A 25766-nucleotide genomic window follows, 5' to 3' on the forward strand; every position below is an offset into this window, starting at 1 on the left:
GAATGAAACCCCCAAATAGTATGTGGTCCTGGGGCTGCGCTGTCCTTGGAGGAGAGGCCTGTGTTTCCTCAGTGGGGACCAAAGGCAAGAGCAGAAACTCCAACAGAAAAATGCAAGTCAAGAGACCCATTGGAGACCCCAGTTGTAAAGGTGGGAGAAATAAATGGGCAGAAAAGCAGAATTTGTATGGGGTAGATGCTGCCAGTGGAAAAGGCTATATAGGTGTCTGGAGTAATAAACTGAATTTATTTTTAGGTTAAAAAAACGGGGTTAATAATGATACCTGCCTGATACGAAACAGAATGAAATAAGCTATGGAAGTAACCCGAGCTTGGTGCCTAATAAATGGTGGATAAAATTATAAAAATAACAATCATCTTTATCATTACCTGCACAGGGCCTGTTACATATCCCAGGTAAAGGAGAGAACCAAGGTAAATGTGGAGATGATTTAGGTTTTCGAGCTAATTGTGGCCTCAGTTACCTATTTCAGGCAGGCTTTTCATTATCTAGATAATTCTCCCTGCTCTTGCATTCGTTTCTTGTGGCCGCTGTAAAAAAATACCACCAATTGGGTGGTTTAAAACAACAGAAATTCATTCTCTCAGTTCTGGAGGCCAGAAGGCTAAAATCAGGTGTTGACAGGGCCATGCGCCCTCCCCTTGGCCCCCAGAGCAAATCTTATAGCGATGGCCTGTGTCCTTGAGAGCACAAGAGAAGTGTGTTGGGAGGTAGTGAAGGCTGGGGCTAGGGGGTAATACGGGGCAAGAGATCCTAACACCAGCATTACTTTCTACCGTTGAGACTTAAGATACTCTTCCCTTTGGAAGAGAAGGGGTGAATTGAGAGGCTCGGAGTGGAGATGACAGGGCTTGGTCACAGGTTGCACATAGGGGCTGGAGGCCAGAGAGGGCTTGATGATGACTGATTTCTTGCTTGAGAAACCGGTGGTGTTACTGACAGATGTGAGGAAGCTGGGAAGGTAACCCATGCTGGGAAGGCAGCTGGTGAATTTGCTTTTAAAGAGTGGATTCTGGCCTCATGAAAGTGTGGAAAGCTCCTTCCTCATCTATAGAGTCACCGTGACTTGCCACCATCAAGGCCAGTGGTACATTGTGGCTTTCCTATTCCACGGTGTGTGTGTGTGAGGGAGAGCGGGTCACGTGTCAGACTTTCACATCTCCGGGATGTCAGTAGTTGGAAAAGAAAAGCTCCTTGAAGCCTCTGTTTTTCACAGCCTGCAGTGCAATTTTTACCAACTCTTGAGCGGGACGTGTGGTGCTTCGAATGATTTATTATTTTCAAAGCTAGGAAAATATACAACTTCTTATGCTTGGTCAATAATTAGTGAATAATAAACCCCACCAAAGAACTTGTGTAATTTTTCAAGGACCTACCTAATGTTTTACTTCTCAAGTATCTGCTTTTCTCAGTCATTGACTGCTGTCCAACCATTTAACTGGTTAATATGAGCACCCAAGATAAATAAATGGAGACCTTTGAACCTGGGGACTTTGACTGACAGCTTGCACTAAACCATCAGTCTTCTACCCAAAGAAAACACAAAAGCGGCCCTTAACGAAGTTAGATGCAGACTTATTCGGAAGGTCAGGAAATTTACTTTTTTGAGGGAGAGGAAGGGTCAAGAATTAAATTTTATTAATTACATGTATATTTTCAGTACCATTTAGTTTTGCAATACTGAAGAACCGCATAGAATGACTCAAATAATTACAAATTACAAAAGACGTCTAGACATGGTGGGTTTTCTAAATTAAAGTTATTGCTCTCTACCTCCTGGGTCTTTGTGTCCTGTCACAAAAAATGCTTTTCTCTATAATGATTTTGTATAATTTCAGTACTTTGAATCAGATGTAAACACTTAAAAAATATATATGCAGTTTTTTTCACTTTCTCAGCATAATTTAGCCTTGAAATGGAAACCGTGCCATAAGAATTCATGGTTAGAACAGTCCAGGAAAATGGGGTGCTCGAATGTCCTCCTGGAGGTTCAGCTTTGCAGATACAAACATGCATGCCCACATGTATGTTCACACATGCACATACATGATATCTGAGAGACGATGTCCAGCAGCAAGGCAGAGGAGTAGAAGTAGAATGAAAATGACAGATACGCTGAAAGAAGCTTCCGGAAGCAGGTTACCTCATCAGTAAAATGCTGTCTTGTCCTGTCCTCAGTTCAGCCTTGAATGGCTCCGCTGGCCTTGTGGGATTATAAATTAATTCCATAGACACTTCTATCAGAAACTTTCCTCCCCAGTCATGCGGAGGTAGGGTGTGAGTCCAGCCTTGGTTGTGTTGAAGAGTCAGTCACGAAGGGATGTGAAAGGCTCTTCGTGCTGAAAGGAGACGCCTCTCCAGGAAGGAAAGAGGAGGGGTGGGTTAAAATGAGGGGGTGTGCCTGGTTTGCCAGTTTGCTCCCTGGCATTGCCTCAAAAGAGACTCTCACTCAGAAGAGTCCAATTAAGGGTCTGGCCCCCTGGGCAACGGCTCAGAGTGTGAAGACATCACTGGAAAAATTGGAAATAGCATGCCAGTTACTTCAGGTTATTCCAGGAAACCGGAGAAGTAGCCAGCACCTCCAAACGGAACTTTCAAAATAGAACACCTCTTCCCAATGCCTCCTCTGCCCCACTAACTAGATCCTGGACTTAAACGCTCCAGACGTTGGGCCGCCTGCTGTGTCCACGTGTCTAGATACAACTCTGACCAGGCCCACTCAGCGTTTCCACTCGCTTTTCTGACCATGGCCCGTCACAGGCCACAGCAGCCCAAGTGGGCCCAGAGTGGGATACATGGCAGGGAGCACTTGTCATCTGTGTCCAAAATGAACCCTTGGCCCTAGCCCCCACCTCCCAGAAGCGTCAGTCCAGTCTATTTTAAATTATTTTCCCTTTAATAGCAACGACTATTGTTATTTTCTCCAAATCTGTTTCATTGTTTCTGCCTGGAATAACTGATGATAATTTCCTGCCTCACACAGTCATGTTCTGTGTTCATGATGCCGACCTGACCCCCAGCTTCTCTCTCACCCACGTCTGTCAACCCCATCCTTCTGCCCTCCAGCCCGGCCCCGCAGGTCTCTCCCTCCTGCGCTCACTCACACTGCGCTGCCCATCGCCAGCTTCCACGGACGCCCTGCCTGTGCAGAGGATGAGCTGGGCTGTGGAACCGAGCTTGGCTGACAGACGTTAATGGGGTTTACATTTTAAAAGCACTATATCCAGATTTTGATAAGAAGCTGCTAGAGTAAAAGTGTTAGTTGTAAATCTTTGTCTACATGGCTGTCGAACTCTGTGGAATTCTATACAAACTATGAACAGATATTTCCATTGTCAAAGAAACTTAAAAAAGAAACTGTCCCCAATTGGTCACAGTAGGAAAAAAAAAAACAATGATGCGTTATATGTGATTATAGACCCGGTAGTGGATGACAGGTAAGTTTGACCTGCTCTGGAAAACTTGAAAGGGCCTGCCGTCCACTGAGTGAGGTGGATGCCTCTGTTCCAGGACCTCGTCCTCTCTCAGCTTCAAGCTAGGTTTCAAAGCAAGCGTCATATCCCAGATCAGAGTGATTTAAAGATGTAAATGGTCAGAACTGTTCCAAAAATGCTGCCTGATAATAAGTTTAAGGGGTTAGCCCCAGTCTGTACATTTAAATATTCCTAGAAAACACTTGCTGGCGTGTAGCAGACCCGTGAATGGAAAGGAATGAACATTATTGAACTTTTATGACTCAGGAGTTTTATATATATTATTTTGTTTAATCCTTATCGAAAGCTTATATGTATGGGCAAATATTAGTTAGGATTAGCATTAAACTGCTGTAACAAATAACCCCCCAAATTTAGGTGGCTTAACACAATAGGTTATTTCTCCTTTACAAAAACAGTCCAATTTGTTTCCAGGACGATGGTATCAGGAATGGGGGTGAGTGAGATGGAGGGGTCCTCTGCTCCACACAGATGCAGGGGCCCAGGCTGACGGCAGCTCCGCCTGCTACAGCAAGTAGCTCCCGCCTTTGCCTGTAATGCCAATATCCAAAGGGAGGGAGTAAAAGGAGCATGGAGAAGTGAGGGTGGGAAGTTTCTATGATTCCGGCTTAGAAGTTACACATGATCATTTCTGTACCCATTTCATTGATTAGCACTGAGTCTCATGGGCATCTGTGACCTCAAGGATGGCTGACAAGTGCGTCCTGGTGGAGTACCAAGAAAGAAGAGGAAATGGAGCCTTTGTGAATGGCTGGTGGCCTTTGACACAAGCTCTAAATGGTAGAAATTATTCTTCCCATTTCACAGGTAAGGCAGCTTCAGCTTATCCCAGATCACTCAGCTAGTAAGCAACTGAGAAAGGATTTGAGGGTACAGAGCATCCTGGCACCTCCAAAAATCCCTGATTAAAGCGCTACAGTAATTATGATGGTCATTTATTGGGCATTTCATTTCACAATGATACCAAGACAGAGATTTTATTCTCCCACAAGTGCCAGGCGGGGGAATTGCGGTTCAGAGCTGTTCTGTCACATGTCCAGCTGGCACGAGGCAGGACTGGGATGCAAAGTCCTTTCTTCCAGGATCCACAGCCTATCTCTGGCCGCCCTCCATCATGCTTCTTCCCCGGACTCCTGTGAGGATCAGCCCTGGATTCTTAACGGCAACCGGATGGAGGTTGGGGGGAGTTGGGTCAACTGGGTTAGCTATACACTCTCCTTGAGTCCATTTTGCCCTTGACTATGTACGACTTTGTTCTACTCCTGCTGTTTTAAAAACCAACCCTCTCATCCATCCATGCAGCTTTGCCTGAAAGTCTAAGTGGCAAAATAGGGCTTTACACTGAATATTATTTACAGAACTACTTTACCCCACATATTCATAGATGTTATTCTGCAAAAAAAGAGGGGGTGGGGATTACTATCATAAACAAGTGTTTATTGAGTACCTTATTACAGTGGAACTCATGATGCTGGGAAATGAGGACGTATACCATAGGGTCCCTGTCCTCTCTGGGCTTGTAGATGGGCTAAGGAGATGGAAAATGGCTGTATAAAAAGATAAATGACAACCCAGGGTGGAGTTTGCTGGGAGCCAAAGGACCAGTGCCAAGAATAAGTGCTACAGGATGGCTGGGAGATGGTTTTTGAGAAGTCACTAAGGTGCTGGCCTGAGAACTAGGTGATCCATGTGCTATTGCATTAATTCAGTGGTGGGAGTAATTGCTGTGGACTGGAATGGCCAGAAAGTCTTGAGAGAAGAGTTAAGACTTGAGCTGGGTTGAATTATATGGTGATATTTCTCAACAGTAATGAAAGCTGGCTGAGCTGAAACCCAGAGCATAATTTCTCACTGGCTGGCTGCTCCAGATAGTAATAGCTTCAGTGCCCTTCAGAATGGAATTTTTCTGAGATTGTGAAGCTGGGTGAGGTGTGCCTGGCAGGTAAGCATTCTTCCATTTGCCTTCCACCCGTTGCTTTAATTAAACACACTTTTCGTCACTTGGCTCGTTCTTCCAAGCCTCCCGATGTTCTGGAACATCGCTGCAGCCACTGAAATGGCGGTTCACAGAGTGGAAATTAGACAGAGAGGGAAAGAAGATCTTTTAAGTCCTTTTTCACGTTGGGGGTGGGGATTGGCGGCAAAGGGAGGGTGGGGTCTGGCTGAAGTACGAAGGGAAAGAATAATTCTAGGGGAGATTTCCTCGTGTTTCTCAGTCCCTTTTCTGATGTTATTTCTGCGGCTTACATAGAATTCAATTGGGTTCATACAGAAGGCTCCTAGATTTACGCTCTTCTTCAGGAGTTAGGAAATTATAGTAAACACAGCTAACATTTATTGAGCTTACATTATTTACTGTAAGTTTAAACTCTCCATGTGACTTATTTTATTTAATCCTTACAGTAATGTAGGTCTGTTTTACAGATGAGGAAACTGATGTTTAGAGAGGTTAAGCAAGTTGCTCAAGGTTACACAGCTAATAAGAGGGAGACACAGGAATTGGAACCTCGATCATTCTTTTAAACTTTTTTTTATGTAACAGTTTTATTAAGATATAACTTGTGGGCCTGGCCTGGTGGTGCAGCAGTTAAGCGTGCACGTTCCACTTTGGTGGCCCGGGGTTTGCTGGTTTGGATCCCGGGTGTGGACATGGCAGTGCTTGGCATGCCATGCTGTGGTAGGCGTCCCACATATAAAGTAGAGGAAGATGGGCACGGATGTTAGCTCAGGGCCAGTCCTCCTCAGCAAAAAGGGGAGGATTGGCCACAGATGTTAGCTCAGGGCTAATCTTCCTCAGCAAAAAAAAAAAAAAAAAAAAAAAGAAAGAAAGAAAAAGAAAAAAGATATAACTTGCATACCTTATAATTCACCCACTTAAAGTGTACAGTTCAACGGTTTTTAGTTTATTCAGATGTGCAACCATCACTAGAATCAGTTTTGGAACATTTTCATCTCTTGAAAAAGAAACCCTGTCCCCATTAGCAGTCACCTCCTATTTCTTCTCAACCCTCCTCTCCCCCCAGGCAACCACTGATCTACTTTCTGTAGATTTTTTTATTTCATAGGAATGGAATCATACACTATGTCGTCTTTTGTGACTGCCTTCTTCCACTGAGCGTAATGTTTTCAAGGTTCATCCACGTTGTAGCATGTGCCAGTACTTCATTCCTTTTTGTGACTGAATAATGTTCCATTGTATGGTTATACTATACTGTATTTATTGATTCATCAGTTGAGGGACGTTTGGGTTTGTTTCCACTTTTTGGCTATTAAGCATAATGCTGCTGTGAGTATTTACGTACAAGTTTTTGTGTGGGTGTATATTTTCATTTCTCTTGAGTATATACCTAGGAGGGGATTGCTGGATCACGTGGGAACTCTCTGATTAACCTTTTGGAGAACTGCTGGATTATTTTTCAAAGCGACGGCACCATTTTCCATTTCTACCAGCATGAAATCCGCAGCATTAACCACTAACAAGATAATTTACCTCTGGGTCACTTATTTGCACAAAAAATATCCATACAACTTAGCAAAGCTCTAATAAAACCAATTAGAAACCGGAGAGTTTTCTTAATGAGAAATCTTAAAGCTGAACTCCCGGTTTGGAGGCTTTGGTGCTTTTTGATTTGAAGATGTCAGTGGAGCCAAGCGCCGAAGAGGTAAATGCTGAGAACGGCCATATTTGTATTTCCTGTTATTCCCTGAGGCCTTAGGGGGATTTTCAGCTTATTTCTAAGACTGAGTAGTTTCCAGAAGTACATGTGCAGGTGCTGCGAGAGCCCAGGATTGTCTATTATTCTGAAAAGCCATTGATGTTTGCTGAAAGACAGCACACAAAAGAAGACATGCATAATATCTGTGCATATGTCATGCTGGTCTCTTGAAAAGTTAGGTACCCAGGCCATCAAGTTCACTGCCGCTTGATTGCAAGTGACATAAACCTCAAGGCCATTTTTTAAGAGAATGATATAGAAAAAAAAGAGAATCACAGAAAGTCATTCTTTTTTTTCCTGCCCTTGCAACAGATTTTTGAAAGGGGCCCAAAAGGTGATTTTCAACAAGGTATACTTGAATGAGTCTTGAGGCCTGCTGTGGGAATGGAAGAGCATTTGTTGAGTGCTTACTCTGAGTGCACTGGGCGGATACAGGAAGAACATAAGCCATAGTCTCTGCCCTCTGGGAGTTTCTATCCTGTATTATTACAGAATCACTCAATGCTAAACCGTGACCCTAAGTGCTACAGGGGTGGAGAGAAGGGAGAGGCAGCGTGTGCTAGAGTGGCGTCTAAGAGAGCTTATGCAGGAAGTGGGAATGGCCTTAAAGAAAGCCAAGCTAGGACTTATTAAACTGGAAGGAATGGCATGGCTATTCCAGATGGGGACAGTGGCGCCAACATGACAAAAGCCAGAATGTGTTTAGGGGTCAGTGGACAGATGGGCATAGCTGGAGAAGAAGGTGGGTGTGCAAGTGGGAGCGAGAAAAGGTAGGAAAGCAGCAGAGCATCATGGGAAGAGCATTTGGACAGGGAATCTGGACAAGGATTCTGCTTTCAGTTCTGCCACTAACTATTTTTTTTTTCTTTTCCTGAGAAGGATTAGCCCTGATCTAACATCTGTTGCTAATCTTCCTCTTTTTTGGCTTGAGGAAGATTAGCCCTGAGCTGACATCGGTGCCCGTCTTCCTCCACTTTATATGTGGGTCGGTGCCACAGCATGGCTGACAAGTGTTGTAGGTCTGTGCCTGGGATCTGAACCCGCGAACCCAGGCCGCTGAAGCGGAGTGCCACCAAACTTAACCACTATGCCCCAGGGCTGGCCCCCGCCACCAACTACTTTTTGATGTAGGCTCTGTGATTTAGCAATGTGGGGCTTCTGTTTCTTAATCTGTAGACTATGAAAGTTGGACTAGTACTGTTCTCAAACCTAGTTTCACATTACAATCTCCTGAGTGTTTATTTAAAATACGAATTCCTAGATCCCATCCCTGGAGATCATATTTCCATAGTTATGAGGTGCAGCCCACATTAGAATCCCCCCAGGAACTTTTAAAACTAGTGATGCCTTGGTTCTACCCCCCAGATTCTGATTCAGTGGGTCTTGGGTGCAGTGGGGCTTTGGGAGTTTTCAAAGCTCCCCAGGTAATTCTAATGGGCAGGCAGGCTGAGAAGCACGATCTCTGGTGGATTCTGAAGTACTGGAGGGCTGGCTAAGACTCCAGTGGAATGAAAGGATTCTAAATCCTTCTTAACTCCAAAGGACTTTGATTCTGTGAAAAGTATGTTGGGATCAGGTGGTAGAGGGCCTTAAATATGGGACTAAGGGATTTGTACTTTGTTTTATAGGTAGCAGGAGACACATAAGATGTTCCAGCAGAGGAATAATTTAAGACCTCTCACCTATGTACATTTCCTTGCTTTGAAGCGTGATCGCCACCATCAGGGAAAGAAAGAAAAAAAGCAAACTGCCTCTTCATTCACGCTTTTAGCTGGAAAGGGGTGACCATTGCCAATTCCATTCTGTGACAGGATCTAGTGTCTGCACAGCACAAACAAACAGCCGAGGGGGAGAAGTGGCAAGAGTTTGGATACAGCCTCAGGAGCGGGGCAGCGGGGCATGGCCTTAAACACAGAATGGGCCCCGCTGGTCGGCCAGAGACAGCAGTAGGTGGGGTGGATTTTTAATTACATCCCCTCTTCAATTCTCCTTTTAATTTCCCCTTTCGACAAAGAGAGAGCAGGCCCCAGGCTTAGAGCCCCAGGCAGCCGATGTATCTAGCTGGAGTTTAGCAGTGTCTGCCCTTATCTAAATCCATCTGGTCCCTGAGTTTCAGGCAGTTGAGACTGTGGGGTTGGGATCTTCTTTTTCTAGCAACTGACATTGATCTTCCATTTACGGCACTGACTCCAAGTTTGCTTCTTGAATAAATTTGAGGAAAAACCTGAGTTGATTTAAAGAGAAATGTTAATAATGGCACAGATGGAAAGGTAAGGAAAGGAAATAAAATTGTGAAGTAGGATACAAATGAAGGACCTTCAGGAAATGCTGGTGGGTTCTTTCCAGAACCTGGACTGGGAGGAGGAAGCCCCAATCTGGGTTCTTAGTGCTAGCAGGGCTCCTCATGTCTCTAGTCTATAGTAGCTGACTCCACTGGATAATTGTTCCAGGTCTGAAACCCTATGTTTCCATGACAGTATCTCTAAAATATGGTTCCTTCCCCAGGAGACTGATCACACCTGGTCGATCACCAGTGATCATGGCACCACCCTGTCTCCCATTGGGTGCTTGTGGGCAGCTCCCTGGGATGAACCCTGGCATCATTCCTGTGGGACCACCAGCCCCAGATTGCCTCAGAAATTGCAAGGCAAGGACATTTTAATGAATGTGGGCCCTGCAGGCGAAAACATCAAAATCTTTCAAGGGGAAAAAACCCAAACCAAAACAAACAAAACAAAACTAAACAAGAAACTAATGAAAACCCAAACAAACCAAGTAGCCTCACAGTAAACAAGAGAATTTCTCCCCACTTGCAATTTTTTTGCAGGGAGGGGCATACTGTTTCTTTTTCTTCCCTAAAAATGTTGTCAGGGAACAGATGAATCCCACTTAAAATGTATTTGTTGCCATTATATCTATGCTTCATTGGACCAACATGGACAATACCTCTCTAATCTCCCCCAAACCCCTCCCTGCCAAAGTTAGTGCCAACAGATATTGTCCCATAGGTCATTTGAAAGGAGTTTTGTGGTTCTCTAAGTTTGTGGTTCGCAAATGTTAGTGTATATAGGAATCACCTGGGAGCTTACTGACCCTGCTGGTCCTGGGGTCTCAGCCTCAGCAGTCTGAGCAGACGTAGGGGAGGGCCCAGGAGCGAAGAGCTTCAACGAGCTTCCTGGTGATTTTGATGCTGATGGTCCGCAGACCACCCATCCAGAAGTCCTGTGTTAAGGGAAGCTGCGCGATGAATGCAGCAACTTCTCTCTTACCGAATGTTCTCAAAGTCTCTACGCAGGGCCATCCTGAGTGTCCTGGTGTGACCCCACCCCCCAACTCTCCCTCTGATCTTTACTCAGATTTTAAATGAATATCAAGGGCAACCCAGATGTGATCAATATCTCAACAACAGGGGAAGGATAATGTAATGGTTTAAGGGCGTAAGTTCTGGCAGTTCGAGTCTGCCTTCAAATCCTTATTTTCTAGCTTTGTGATCTCGCTGGTTGTTAACCCTCTGGTGTCAATTTCCTCATCATTAAAATGCGGATCATAGTAGGGTAAGTTGAGTTAACCCATATAAAGCCCCTGCTCGAGGTAAGAATTCAATGAAGGTTAGCTGTTATTAGTATGGTTATTAGTTGTCAGTAAACAAAAGGAAAGAGGCCAGAAGAGCAGGATGTGGGAGGTGTGAAAGTGGAGCTTGAGTCCTAAGTGCTGTGTGTGACCAGGGAGAGGGAGGGAGTTCCTTCTAGTAAGGGATGTGTAGCATCTCATCCTGTCCCATGCAAAGTTCTGTGGCTCCCTGGTGCCCTGAGTGGCAGCAAAAGTCAAGTGTAATGTGGGGATGGAGCAGGAGAGAGCTGGCATGCTGTCTTCAGGATTCTATACAGTGGGCCTCAACTTGGCACTCACACCACAGAGATCACTCATTGTCAAGTGTCTTGTCTTTAGAGGGTCCTCAGTGATGTCTTGGAGCTCCCAGGGTAGTGCCCCATCTATAAGTCTACCATACCCATGTCCTGGGCTGTTCTCAATGCACCATCCCCTGGGCAGCCTCCAGAGCTCTGGGGTGTTGGCTAACACCTCCTAGAAATGGTTTTATGGGAATGACTCAGCAAACAAGGGGTGGTTGCTTCCAGAAAGCTAGTGGGGCTTTGATAGCACATTACTCAGGGGTCTGACACATACTCTGTGGTTTTGTCAGGTGCCTGCCAAAGTTTGTGCACACATAGTTCAAGGCGTGAGTTACGTGAAACAAATTCTCTTGATCCTTCTCGTGTGTGTGAAAGTACTGTACCTTGACTTTGACAGAGGAGGCAAACCTTTCTCCCCAGGGTGTGTCTGAGTCTCAGAGCGTGAATTGAGCCTATTTGAGCTCTTACAATGTTTTGTTTGAGTGATAAAGTCTGCTGACAAGGAAATATGATAAATCTAAAGAGTAAGACGAGGGGAATTTTCATGTACAGAGGACAGAAAATGCAAGGTAGCCAGCCTGGCCGCTGCTGCCTCTCGGCATTGGTGGCCGAGAGGAGGGAGCAAGCTGGCTCCTTATACTTACCTACTCTCCCTTCCTATGCATCCTTTGTACCTCTTTTCTCCAACCACTCAGTTCCAGGAGAGGATAAGGAGGGAGGGAACAAACACAAAAGCAGAGAAGGAGTTGCCGTTTTTGTATAAGTCTCTGATTTTTATCACATTTAGAATTTCTAAAGTCACCTTCTAGTCTTGGAATCCAACTTTATGAATATCTCCCAAATAGTAGGAACGATTATTCTGACTTTCAAAGTGGGATGCTAATTGAAACACCAATAATGATGACTTTTACTGAAGGTATGAATTGTTAAAAGGCTCAGATAAACCAGGAAGGCACACCTTCCAAAGCCTGGAGCCACACCCTCCTCCCTCTGTCACTTTCCTCTCTGGCCACCAGGATACACTCTTTTCCTGCCTTGCAGCAGCTCCAGCCATTTTTTTCTCCCAGTGTCAGCCCGGTATGAATCCAATAAGGGGCCTCCCTCTGTGTCACCAAACCAACCCTGACTCCTGATGCGGGGGAAAGATGCAGAGCCCTGGCCCCAGCCAATCAAAACAATGTTAGAACATGTTCGCGATTTGCCTCTGAGGCGCAAGGCTTGCTTTCTCCACCTGTCTTCAATTTTTGTTCTTACCACAAGCCGATAGAGATATGCATCAAAGACTTATCAGATGAGTGCGCACAATAGGACTGAAATGCTCAGTCCTTCTCATTTAGCAAATTCTAAATAGCTACCTTCAACTAAGTTCAAAGAATATCATTGTTCCTGTGTTCCTTTTTTTAAAAAAACAACCTCCTTTGGCTAACTGAATCAAGACGAGCCGCGGAGACCATGACGCAAGGTATTAAAAAAAAAAAGGAAAATACAAAAAAATGGAAAGTTAACAGAAGGTTTTCAAGCAGTAATTTAAGTTTTCACAAAGGCTTAGGGTTGGTCCGTATTGTGATGTCACTGAAATATCCCTGATTTAAACATAAGTACTTTAATAACTAGTTAGGGAAAGAAAAACTTTCTTTCCCAGGCAGGCAGCAATAGAAACCTTACTGCTAGATTCCTTTGATTACAATAGTTCTTTGTTAACAGATTGTAACTTTGCCCCAGGATTGGTGATAAGCTCCTAGAATGAAGACCTGTCTTTCCTGTGAAGAGACGGTTCACCTTGAAGACGTATTGAAAAGCAAATAAATGTCTAGCACTTAAACTTTGTTCTTATTTGTCTCCATGCGTCTCTTTGCCTGAGAAGTCTGACAAAATCAACATCGGTGTGGAAGTCATGGAAAGCCACAGCACGCTGAATGGAAAAGATTATTCACACCTGTTGTTTGGAAATCCTTCTCAAATGAGAAAATATCGTCCTCTTTAGGTGTGTCTCTGCCGCTCAAAGCAGAAGTTGGACAATTATTGTATTCATTTGATGAAGTGGGCTATCGAGAGAAAAATATCCACTCTGGAAGGTCTATATTATCCAGGCTGATTTTACAATGATCAAATTCCACAGGAACCAAATCAGTAACTCAGTTGGAGGAGTCTTTGGGTCTCACCTATGAGTCGCTTCATCAGAGAGTGGACCAATTATTTGTAATACTATTATTTTGTAATACTATTATTTTGTAATACTATTTCCAGCTACAGAAACTCTAGGATTCAAAAATGGGAAGGGACTTGAAAGACGGTTCCTAAGCACTACTAATTCCTTTCTAATTTCTAAGGAGCTACTAATTCCTTTCTGGCCCCTCCCACTGCCTTGTTATTTGATGAGTAGAGTCTTGCTGGGAGGAAAAAGTACCTGAGACGTTCTGTTCTCCCTCTCTGGGTACCCTCTCATTTGTGTCTCCTTCCATCCATTGGTTATAGTGGTCAAGGGGAAAAGGCATAGAGGAGGAAAGACAGATGTAGAAGGAGAAGGATTAAGAAAGGTTTGGACAAAAATACTATTGCAGGAGTCCAAGAAGTGGCCGGGTGAGATGCGGTGCGTTCCCCTCCACCTAAACAGGGGAGGAGGGCCCGGCTCCACTTCCCCACCCCCACCCCTACGCCAGCACTGCTTGCTAAGCATTTCTTCCACACTTCATCTCCATTTCCCCCTCCAGTAGATGAGTGTTTTCATTCCTGTTATGCCTGAGGAAGTTCCAAAAACACACAGAGAAGGTCTGGTTGTATGGTATTTAAAATTGGCTCCAGAACAGAAACTACTTTGAAAAGGATCTTGTTTGCAGTGTCTGTTTGTTTGCCAGGATCCAGCATCGTCGTGTAGGCTTGGAGTTTGAAATAAGCATTTGCGTATTCGTGCTTTGTTCCAGCCAGTCTTAAGCATCTGGGTTTTTCTCCTTGCCTGGGCCAGTTTTAATCGTACTACAGTTAGGAGTCCGGGACTTTTAATCAGGCAGACAGGAGTCGAATCCTTGCTGGACCCCTATTTTACTGTGGGCAAATTTCTCAATTCCTGTAGGCCCCAGTTTTCTCACCTGCTATGGGAATAATAATATACACCTCCTGGGGTTAATGAGGAGTAAATAAGACAATGTTAATGCGGGGGTGACCACAGTGTGTGGCATGGAGTCAAAGCTCAGGAGGTGGTGATTGGTGTCACCATCATCATCATCCTCATCATCCTCATCATTATCAACTCATAGCCGTGCACCAGGGCTTGACAGGTATCTGTGCTTAACAGAATGTTAACCCCAATCACAGTCTTTCATAGAATAATCTAGACTCTTCTCTCTATTTTGTTGAGGGAATAGCTATAAGTATTGGGTGCATATAAGTTTAATTGCCCTTAGACGCGTATTTTTGAAAAATTTGGGCAGAAACAGAGCTGAGGGGCGTGCCAGACCTGTACCTGCTGGGAGTGAACTGGCTTCAGGTTTAAAACGTAATCTGAGAGGTGGAGCAGTAGGTGCGAGCAGAGAAGAGTCAGTCACTCAGCTCACACTGAGGTTCTGAGACAGGTTCTGGGTAAAGTCAGAACCTGGAGGTCTCTGTGGAACCTGGTGACGATTGGAAAGGATGTCTTCATCATCTGTGACAGGGACCACTCCAAGTGCAAAACTACTTCTGTCTGGGGAATCTTGAAAAGCTCATCTCCTGACACCCATGCGTGGCATGGTTATAAGGTTCATGGGTCTCTTTCCTGCTGATAATTCTCACTCTAATTTGATGTACAGAGAGAATGTAACTTCCTAAGTGGTGTCATCAGGGATTTCTGGGAATGTCTACTTCACTATGCCTGTAATAAGACCTGGAATTACACCCTGTTTTGGATTCAAATCCTGGTGCCACCACTAACTAGTTGTGAACCTTGGCAACGTACTTAATCTCCTTGGACTCCATTGAGAATGCTGTAGTGGGAGTTGCTTTATCAGATTACCTGCCTGTGTGAAAGCTGGCAGAAGAGGTGGGCGGGAGGCGAGCATGAGCATAATGAGATCCTTTTGATAGGTATTGATGGTGTTGGTGTTGACATCAGGCAGGCAAGGGATCCCAAGGCAGAGGAGAGGTACAGCTGGGAGAGTTGCATAGCCAGAGTTCCTGGAATTGCTCAGGATCTCGAATTTTGCAAGAAAGCCAGAGCCAGGCAGGTCTTCTAGCAGCTTTTCAAAAGAGTGATAAGTGGGCCCCAAATACAGGCTGGACTAGGTGTTTGGGTCTGTGAGTCATCATGACATGAGACAAATTCCTTGACTTCTCTGATCCTCAGCGTTCTTGTGTGTAAAATCGGAATGGTAACTACTTGCTTGCTTGTCCTGCAATGTGTTTCGAGACTCAAGGTCATTACGTGAATATGCTTTGTAAAGTTGATATGTAATTGAAACATACTCGTAATTTTTCTTCCCAAAGGAGATGACTGAGTAATGCACATCTCCCTTCCTTCTACTACCCTTTTCAATACTCGCTTTTTCGTTCTCCTCATCTTTCCTTGCTTGGGGAGGAGGCACTGTGCTCCTCAGTGCAATGTAAGGAAACCAGTTGCCATGATGTGGTATTGAGAAGACTCATCAACATGCAAGAGAAAAATGGTTCCTATTGTAATTAAACCAGACAAAAGGTCAATGAATGATTGAATTGAGTTTGCGTTTGCTGTCAGAAGAGGGCTTTACTTTTTGCTAATAACCCTAAAACAAAAGACTTGAAAAATTAGCTGATTTCGTGGGTTATGGGACGGATTTGGGGTTAGGGAGGGGGAGGCTATGGAGACCTGGAATTGAAAAATCAACTGGAGAGATTAAAGTCTGGAAAATGCCTACAGAACGTAGTCAGATCTGCAAAGGAAATTTCCACATCAGAACAGCCCACTTGACCATCTGCGTTATAGCTGTGCTGCCCCTGGTTTAACTTTTATTAGGTTATTCCAGCTGGCTCCTGGTCACCATTAGAAAGCATTAAATGTGAGGAATCTCTGAGGTTTGAGTTCACAGGGAATTTTGATATTTCCACTTATCTTTATTGGGCTGCTTGTAAAGAGATTGAAGCTCCTTAACCAAACGCTGTCTCTAAGTCCATACGGAGAGAAGATGACGGGTAAGTGATTAAGTTGTTAAAATGGAGAAAATGCAGGACCCATTAATGGTCAGAAGGAAGGCATCAGGTGGTGCACTGAGCTATTTGGTGGCTTGTATGGGCTACTTAATGAGTGTGGGATCTGTGTGTGTGTGTGTGCCCCATATCCACCTTGGGTAAAATTGTGATTGGGGCTAAGATATTTCTTCTCATTGCTCCCTCCTCTTTTTCGTTTGTTCTCACTGCTTCTCTCCACTGGCCCGATACTTTATTCCTCTATCCCTCTCTGCTTTAACCTTTCTCTTCAGAGTCTTCCGGCACTTCTTTGCTTTTCCACGTACCAGGGCTAACTGATCATTAACAGCTTCCAGTGCTGTTAATAGGGGTGTGGGAGGCATTTGCCTTTTCAACTTTTTTCTTCAAAGAAACCCTTGGGCTACAAAGGGTGGAAATGTTGACCAGGAAATCAGGGGCAGAAGTCTAGTGCTTGCAGGAGTCACTTCATTCAAGGGCCCTATGATATTTTACCTGGAGGAGAGTTTTCGAGAGAGAAGTGAGAGCTGTCCTGGAGAGGAATCACAGAGACCAGGGGGAGTTTTCGGCTCTGGCTCACTGCAGTGTGTGGCCCAGGGGCAGTGGGGGCAACCTCTGGGGAGAGTGATTTCATCTTAGCTCTCAGGGTGAAGGGCCCACCATGGGACGGAGTAAGCTCTGCATTCCTGGCACGGCTGGAGGGCATTCCCGCAATGAGTGAGAGGCAGGGAGGGGACACACGAAGGCCCCTTCCACTCTAAGTACTGTGGTTTGACCATCTCCTTTGACTACTTCTAGGAAGATGTCAGCCCCTAGTCAAAGGCAACCTGTATTTTCACTCGAAAATGCATTTTTCCTCCTGCCCTTTCTTCTTGAGCCAGCCCTGTGGTCCAGTGGGTAAGATTCGTGCTCTCACTGCTGCGGCCCAGGTTCATTTGTTTCCCCATCAGGGAACCACATCACCCGTCTGTCGGTTGTCATACTGTGGCGGCTGCATATTGCTGTGATTCTGAAAGCTGTGCCACTGGGATTTCAAATATCAGTGGGGTCACCCATGGCGGACAGGTTTCAGCAGAGCTTCCAGACTAAGACAGACTAGGAAGAAGGACCTGGCCACCAACTTCCGAAAACACTGGCCATGAAAACCATGTGAGTAGCAGCAGAGCATTGTCTGATAGAGCGCTGGAAGGGCAGAGGATGGCGCAGAAAGAGCAGCAGGGTTCCGCTCTGCGGTGCACAGGGTCGCTAGGAGTCAGAATCGACTAGACAGCACTCACCACAACTCTCACGTTGTGAAAGTAGTATAAGGCTGTTAAGAAGCTTTGGCCTGTGTCCCCTTTTCCTGGCAAATGTTAGCATTTGCTTTTTCCTCAGTGTTTTGTTCTATATTTTTCAAGGGGTGCTTGGGTAGCTCAAATTTGCTAATTTAGACTTTCACAATTTCCTGGATTGTGAATAAATTCCCGACTTGCGATTCTCAAGTGCAAGGTCGTTCAGATGACATGAGATACAGCGGAAAATGGCATCATTCTCATTTTCAATCAACATCTCCAATTAGCATTCATTTGAGATATTAACAATGCTGAGAGTAAACAGCAGGGTTTTATTCCCTCCTCTAAATGGGCATTAGCTCAAGGTATGTCCCCTCTGTTTTGTCATGATTCATAAATCACCCGCCTGTAAAAATCCAAGGCTGAGAATGTTTGGTTACCTGTGGCAATGATGGACTTTCTATCAGTGACATTTGCCTTCCTGCCCTGAGTTCTCCTTAAGTACTGGAGCCTTTCTCCCCCCACCTTTGACCTGCACTTCCCGTCCCAGCGTAAACATCTCGTCTCTTTTATTCTGACAGATGCCTGTGGAAGAGCAGTGAAACGTTACGAGACTTGGGTTTGTTTGTGTTTATTTGGTTCCTCTGCAAAGTGGTCTGGCTGGATGTAATCACTGTCGTCCCTCTGCTTCGTTCAGTGGGCTTCGAGTAATGAGGTGCAGATGGCAAAATGACATGTGTGGGCACCAGGTAGTTTAATTCTAGTCTTATTTGCACCTCGTGACTTGGTGTCATTAGGGGCTTTGTCTCCAAGAAGCCAGCTCAGAAAGAAAACCAGCCACTGCTCAGCGCCCTTTAAATGCGGATATACGCTATAAAAAGGCTGGGGCACGCACTTAGCAGTCCGTTCCGAGTAGGAGCACTTAAGAACTGAGCTAAATCATTGGGGCCTTTCTTTCCTTTATTTTTTGTTTCTTTTCTTCAATGGCAGTTATGGGTCTGTCCCTCATTCACACCATTTGATGTCGGGGGTTCAGAAGGTTGGGTTGGTTAAGGAGACCATTTCAAAGGGTCTTGAGGCCAGGAGCTTGGACTGAAGCTCAGCCTGTAAATACGTTGTTAACATTCCGATTATGGAGTCTCAGGGGTGGGAGGTCGGTATGTTCCTCCCTCAGTGACCCCCTGGTGTTAAGCGTCTTTACTACAAACAAGAGTCTTTCCTTGTCTTCAGATGTCCTACACTGGAAATGAATCCTGATGGAATTATTCGTATGAATCAATGTTTTTTGTTTGTTTTAATGTGGCAAAATATACATAACACAAAATTTGCCATTTTAACCATTTTTAAGTATACGGTTCAGTGGCATTAAGTACATTCTCATTGTTCTGTGGCCATCACCACCATCCGTTTCTAGAACTTTTTCATCTTCCCAAACTCTGTACCCATTAAGCATTAACTCTCCATTCTCTCTTCCCAGCAGCCCCAGGTAACCACTATTCTACTTTGTTTCTATAAATCTGACTATTCCAGGGCCCTCATAAAGCTAGGAAACCCTGAATGCTTTCCTTTCATCCCCACATAATCACTACTTCTCTCCACAATGATGTCCACTGCCAGGAGTGTGATATGTCCTTCCAGTTTCCTTTCTATGCATTTAAATGCTTACACACATTCCTATACACATGTGTCTTAAAAAAAATCAATTCTAACTGTTCTGCAATTTGCTCTTTTCATGTAACAACATGTCTTGAAAATCATTTAGTCTTTAATTCTTTCACTGGCTTCACAGTATTCCATAATGTGGATATGCTATAATTCATTTAAATTGCTCCCCAATTGATGGACATTTGTTTCCAGTTTTTCACTATCATCCATGATGAATAGCCATACACAACTTTTGACATTCTCCTTTTGTGCATATGAACAAGTGTTTTTTAAAGCATGATTCCTGGAAGTGGAATTGCTCAGTCAAAAGGCATGTGCAGTTAAAATGGTGATAGATGCTGCCAAATTGTTTTTCAAAAAGTCATTGCTAAGTTACACATTCCCTAAATGAAGGGTGATATTACATTTCCTGGCATCCACTCCAGCAGTTGATAGTATTAGTCTTTTAAACTTCTGCCAATCTGATCAGAGAAACCTTCAAATTTGCTCTTCACATTTATCTACGCTAGTAGGAGAAGATCCTAAAGAAGGAATAGGAAAGAGCAGAGGAGCAGAGGGGAAAAAGGGAAGGGAAGATGAGAGGAATGTTCTGGAAGTGCTGTACTCTTTCTGGAATGGGCAGGGGCTGGATTAAGTGCAGTGAGAACAGATATTCCCAAAGACATTTGACTGGCTCACTTTTGCATCTACAAGCCATGGGGCCTCTTGCCGCATGGCCAGGTAGCGACCCAAGGCTGTCTGCCCTCATGAGTTGGCCACAGTTGCCTCCATCCATGCTAGAGGCCAACATACGCATGGTCTGAGAAGCACCAATGCTGTTAGCCGTCCTGAGGCTTAACGGACCTGCTTCACCCACAGTGCTCTCTCTGCCTAGAGCACTCTCTCCCCAACTCATCTGCCCAACTGGCTCATCTTTAAGTCAATTTGAATGTCACTTCTTTAGAAAGACCTTCCTGAGGTCCCACTGGTCCAGTACTTTTCCTTCAAATCACTTGTAACAATTGTAGGTAAATGTTTGTATGGTGATTGTCGGTGATTGTTGATAATTGTCGATAAAGTCCGTCTCTCTCTCTAAAGTATAGGCTCAATGAATGTTGGAAACAGGTGCATTATAGTTACCACTGTGTCCTTGTGGCTGTCACACAGTAGGCAGTCAATAAATATTTGTTGGATGAATCAAGGAAAGCCAGGCACTTGCAGTGTAGAACATTGTTGCTCTTGAGTTACAAATGAGAAGGCTAAGGTCTAGAGAGGTTCAAACACTCATGTGTGTGGAGCCCTTGCTGTGGGCCAGGCATGGTTTCAGGACTCTACTCAGTGCTCAGAGCAGTGTCTGGGGCTTGTCTGAATCGCTTCACCTCAAAGCAACCCCATGAGGCAGTTAGTCTCTTTGCCCCCATTTTGCAGATGGGAACATCAAAACACAGCGCTCTTCCTGGGAGTGAGATGAGAGGCTCTACTTGCCTCCTTGCGAGGGTTGGCCCCTGGCAACTTTGTAAGGAAGGGGAGGCCAGTTATGCTTCTGCTCCCTTCCCTTGGAAGAGGCTCCACACCCTGAACTTGCTTGCCTTGATCTACTTCCCTTAAGTAGGTGATTGGCTAAGTGCTCTCGAATAAACCAAATGAGCTAAGGTATTCATGATCGCATCATCCTACTAGGGTCCAACGCATTTTATAAGAAGATTCCTAGGGGAAACAGCTTAGCTGAAAGGAACGGTTCTCCTAGGGTGGAGATTCCAGGGTCTGCTGCAGGCTGGAGAAAGATCTGCAGGGTGACCTCACCCCTCTTGATGTCACATCGGAGAGGGCCTAGCCCCCAAATCTCCCAGGTGAAGACGTCTCGTCTTGCATGTGGCTCTCCATATCACTCACCATCTAAGCTACAAACGTTCTTACAGGGGAAATCGAATTGCTTCGTGGAGATGGATGAAAGGCCTTAGGACTTTTAGTTTTCTCTCTCTCCTGAGGTCTAGGAGGCATTTAAGAATCACATTCCTGGTCTCAAAATAGAGATAAAAACCTAGTTTAGTTCATTTAATTTCCTTTTTCACATCCCAGATTTTCCAACAAGAGAGTAAGCCAGAACCTAGTCTTGACAGCTTTGAGGCCTCATGGGAGAATCCACAGAGCGTGGGCTCTGAGACCAGACTGGCTCGAGTTTGAACCCCAGCTGTACTGCTTATTGTGTTTTAAGCTTCCTGATCTGAAATGTTCCTTTCTATAAAAAGGGGATGATGATACCTACTGTGTATGGTGAGCAGGAAGATTGGAATAATGTCTGTCAAGTGCCTATCCTAGAGCCTGGCAGCTCTGAGACAAGCATCGAATGGTAGCCACAATTTTCAGATTTAAAGGAATTTACAAAGTCAAGTTTTTGGTCCAGTAAAATCTCCTAAATTCTGCCTTTATTAAATTTATTAGGTTTTCTAAGACTTTTGGAAGCATTAGTGTGTATCTGATATATGTGCTTTATTTCGACTTCCTCTTAATTCAGTTTATATTACAACATTATGAAAAAATGTGTGTGATTCATCTAATAGTCACATTAGTCCTGGGGAATGACTTTTAAAATTGGTATGTATCTTTCAATTATTTATATATCTTAAAATCCTTACCTGCATTTCCTCTCTTTAGCTACCCATAAAACCATAAAGAATTTATTGAGAGTCGTTTTCCTGGGACCATAATCAGGATACATCTCTGAAAGCATGACAATCGCCTTTTAAACTTTTAATGATGTAGAATGATTTTTATTTCTAACATTAAGATTTTCAAATAATATATGTGCAATGAATGTAAATAGCCATGTTAAATAAGTATCATATAGTTTGAAAAATCTCAGCGGCTGTTTATATCCAGGCCAAATAGATTGAAGATTGAGTATAATGGGAACAGGGAATATGGTTCAATAAGACAACTCAGCCTGCAGAAAGATTGGTCTGACACCTGCCTATCTGATTTATCTTTGCGTTCTCAGGATCTAGCACACAGTAGGTGCTAAATAAGTGTTTACTGAGTAAATTCATGGATAGGAATCATTTCTATATCTCCAAGTCATGTTGACCTGTGTGGTTACCATAAATCTTAAGACCTTTGCTAAACTCTTCATTCATTCTTCAAAGTTTTATTGAGTGCCTACTAAATGCCAGGCACTGAGTTTGGGGATAAATTGATGGGAAAACCAGACAAAATTCTTCATCATTCTCTTGGAGCTTACATTCTTAGAAGGGCCAAGCATCACCTGGATAAAAATAAAATTACAACTGCTAAGAGACTGGTGGAGTCCAAGTAAGGGGGAAACCCAGAGTGGCAGAGGATAGAGGTAAGGGACTAGTTAGTGGTGCATGAAAGATCTAGAGAGATGGGTAGAGGACAGACAAAGCAAGGCCATGGTTATGGGCTGAATGGTGTTCCCCGAATTCATATTTGAAGCCCCAACTCCCAATGTGACTGTATTTGGAGACAGGGCCTTTAAGAAGATAACTAAGGTTAAATGAAGTCATAAGGGTGGGCCCTAATCCAATAGGACCCGTGTCCTTATAGGAAGAGAGAGAGACACCAGGGATGCACATTCACAGAGGAAAGGCCGTGTGAGGACACATGGAGAAGTCAGCTGTCTGCAAGCCAAGGTGAAGTCAACCTTGTTGGCACCTTGATCTTGGACATCCAGCATCCAGAACTGTGAGAAAGTACATTTCTCTTGTTTAAACCCCCCAGTCTGTAGTATTTTCTTATAGCAGCTGGAGGAGACTAACGTAGCTGTATACACCATTTAAGGAGCCTGGTTGATACTCCAAAAGCAATGGAAAGCAGTGGAAGATTTTTAAACAGGGCTTAGCATGATAGCTTTGCATTTTGGAAAGGTTATTCCGGCTGCAATGAGAAAACCAAATGGGGGAAATATGAGTAGATGTGGGTCCCTTGGGGGGAAAAAAATCCCAGCAGTCTTAATTTAGAGTCTAATTCTCTGTCCATTATGCTCTTCAGAGTTGGTCTCAAACACAGAGTTCTATCCAGGGTAGATTCTGGGAAGAATAACCAAAAAGCCTCACAGTTTGGTCACCAATAATGGCTGTTATAGTTCATGGAAATCCCTTCTTTGACTCTCTGAAACCAGCTGACCAGAAAGAGTCCTGCAGGAAGACAGGGGACGTTGGTGGGGACCTGACTCATCTCCTGTGCTCCTGCTAGGCCTGGCTCCTTTCCCTCTGCCTCTAAGGTTATTTTTGTTTGAATTCACAGGCCAATGGGAGAAGGGGAGGAAAGTAAATGAACTTCAAAGAGAAATGCTGCAAGATACTTCCCGTCCAGCCCTCCTGCCCTCTTCCAAATTATCTTGATGTCTGTTTCAGCCCTAAGTCAACATTTCTGGGACCCTAAGAGCAACTTTGATGAAAAAAGTCTCCAGAAAATTTGGGACACTCTTGTAATCACTGGTCAAAATAAACAGAAAATTGATGAGAATGTGTAAGTGGTAGTTTTGAACAGCAACCATTTTTTTTTAGTTCACGATTTGCATGTTGGCCATCTGGGCTGGGCTCAGTGAGTGGTTCTGCTGATCTAGACATGGGGATTGGCTAGCCTGGTCTGGGGCTCAAGTCATGTGTCTGCAGTCAGCAGCTGGGTCAGTTAGGGGCTGCCTGGCCATCAGCTGGGTGCCTTGGTTCTACTTCTTGTGGTCTTTCATCCTTCAGCAGGGCACCCCGGGCAAAAGGGGGAACCCCAAAGAGCATGCACTTTTTAAGCTTCTGCTTACGGCATGTTAGCTAATGTCCCATTGGCCGGAGCAAACCCCAAGGCCGGCCAGAATCAAGGGGTAGAGAAATAGACTCTATCTACCTCTTCATGGGAGTTCCTGCAAGGAGACGTTGTATAGGAATGTGGAAACAGGGAGGGGAAGACTTTGTGGCCAGTTTTAAAGTCAAGTTCCCCTCCTATTTCAACCGTTCGCTGAACAGCGCTTACAACTTTTGTCATGTTTACATACCGTCCTTGTTAGTTTTCTTTAAATCAACTTCAACTTAAACAAAATACCTATTTTAGCCTCTTCCCAAACAATCTTATCTTTGAAATCACAGACCTGCTATGTTAGTTATTGTTATGGGTTGAATTGTCACCCTCCAAAATTCATATGTTGAGGTCCTAACTCCAGTCCCTCAGAATGTGGCTTTATGAGTTAAGATGAGTTAAGTAATCACTAATGAGTTAAGATGAGGTCATACTGGAGTAGGGTGGGCCTCTAATCTAATATGACCAGTGTCCTTACAAGAAGAAGTCCTTGTGAAGACAGAGACACTGGGAGAATACCACGTGATGACAAAGGCAGCTACAAGCCAAGGAATGCCAAAGATTGCCATCAAATGCAGGAAGCTTAGGAGGAAGCCAGGAGCGTGGCCAGCAGGGAGCATGGCCCTGCTCATGCCTGGATTTGGAATTTCTAGCATTCAGAACTGTGAGACAGTCAATGTTGATTGTTTTAAACCAACCAGTTTGTGATACTTTGCTATGGCGGCCCTAGGAAACTAATACGGTTATTTTTAAAAATAAAACATTAGCTTAAACCCTATGAAATTGACACCTTTGCATTTTTTAAATATAAAATGGTTGAAAAACAGCAATTTCACATTAAATTAAATATCTGGCTATTGAAAAAAGTTCGTGGGCTATCTAAAAGTATCTTGTATATGATCACTGGTACATTGCTACACTTTTGAAGATGTTGATTTAAAATGTTCTATTAAAAAATAAAACATTTAAGTTGTGGTGGAAGGGTCAGGCTCCAGTTAATGTTTCTCCCCCACAGTATTGTCTTTCCTGGTTTTACACACTTGCAGAAGCCTTAGAATGAAAAGCTGTATAATTAATTTGCAAATGCTCTAAATCTGACTAAAAAGTTTCTTGGTACTGAACTTGATTTTTTAAATAGACATAAATTAGTCTCTAACCTTAGCATATTAAAAAATCAAGAAGTAGATTTTCTAGAATAGACAAAATGTGCCATTTGGCTTCCAAATAAGATGTGTGGATTGAATCAAGTTTCCTTCAGCGAGAAGGTCCAAATTAACTTGTAACTACTTTGGTAAAATTGAATTTCAGTTACTTTTGCATGGAAATAATAATAAAAAATGTAATGAAATCTAAAATTTCTGACTCTTGCAAATGCGGGCTAATTAAGAGACTTTATCTGTCATGATTATTTTAAGCAACTGATCATTTCCATCAATCAACCCAAGCGACCCTGATAAGGCAATCATTTTTTAATCGATGTGGAGCCACTGAAAAGTTGCCATAGATACCAAATTCTACAGCCATCACAACAGAAAGTCAGGTTCGAATTGGAAGTGACAGGTGTATTCATCGCGTAGTTAACAAGCCTTTGAAGGGAAAGAGAGAGTTTGTCAGAGTCCTTAGGCTGGGTATAAAAGATTGCAAAGAACATTCAAACAATTCCCAAAGAGCACTTCAAAAGCCAGGAGAAGGATCCGTTTTTCATTAGAAATGCAGGAAGATGTTTGCTTGAAATTCAAGCTGTAAGTA

General features: G+C 43.9%; 1 long non-coding RNA gene across 1 annotated transcript in view; it reads left to right on the forward strand.

Moving 5' to 3' along the window:
• LOC138924562 (uncharacterized) overlaps positions 1 to 24795 on the forward strand; it is an 85185-nt gene extending 60390 nt beyond the window's left edge. The window contains exons 3-5 of the long non-coding RNA XR_011439509.1: positions 4169 to 4322; positions 5324 to 5457; positions 23472 to 24795. This is a non-coding gene — a long non-coding RNA (uncharacterized lncRNA). The remainder of the gene's footprint in view (positions 1 to 4168; positions 4323 to 5323; positions 5458 to 23471) is intronic.
• Positions 24796 to 25766: the final 971 nt, after the last annotated feature.

This window comes from Equus caballus, chromosome 6 (genome assembly GCF_041296265.1).
Source record: "Equus caballus isolate H_3958 breed thoroughbred chromosome 6, TB-T2T, whole genome shotgun sequence".
Taxonomy (NCBI): domain Eukaryota; kingdom Metazoa; phylum Chordata; class Mammalia; order Perissodactyla; family Equidae; genus Equus; species Equus caballus.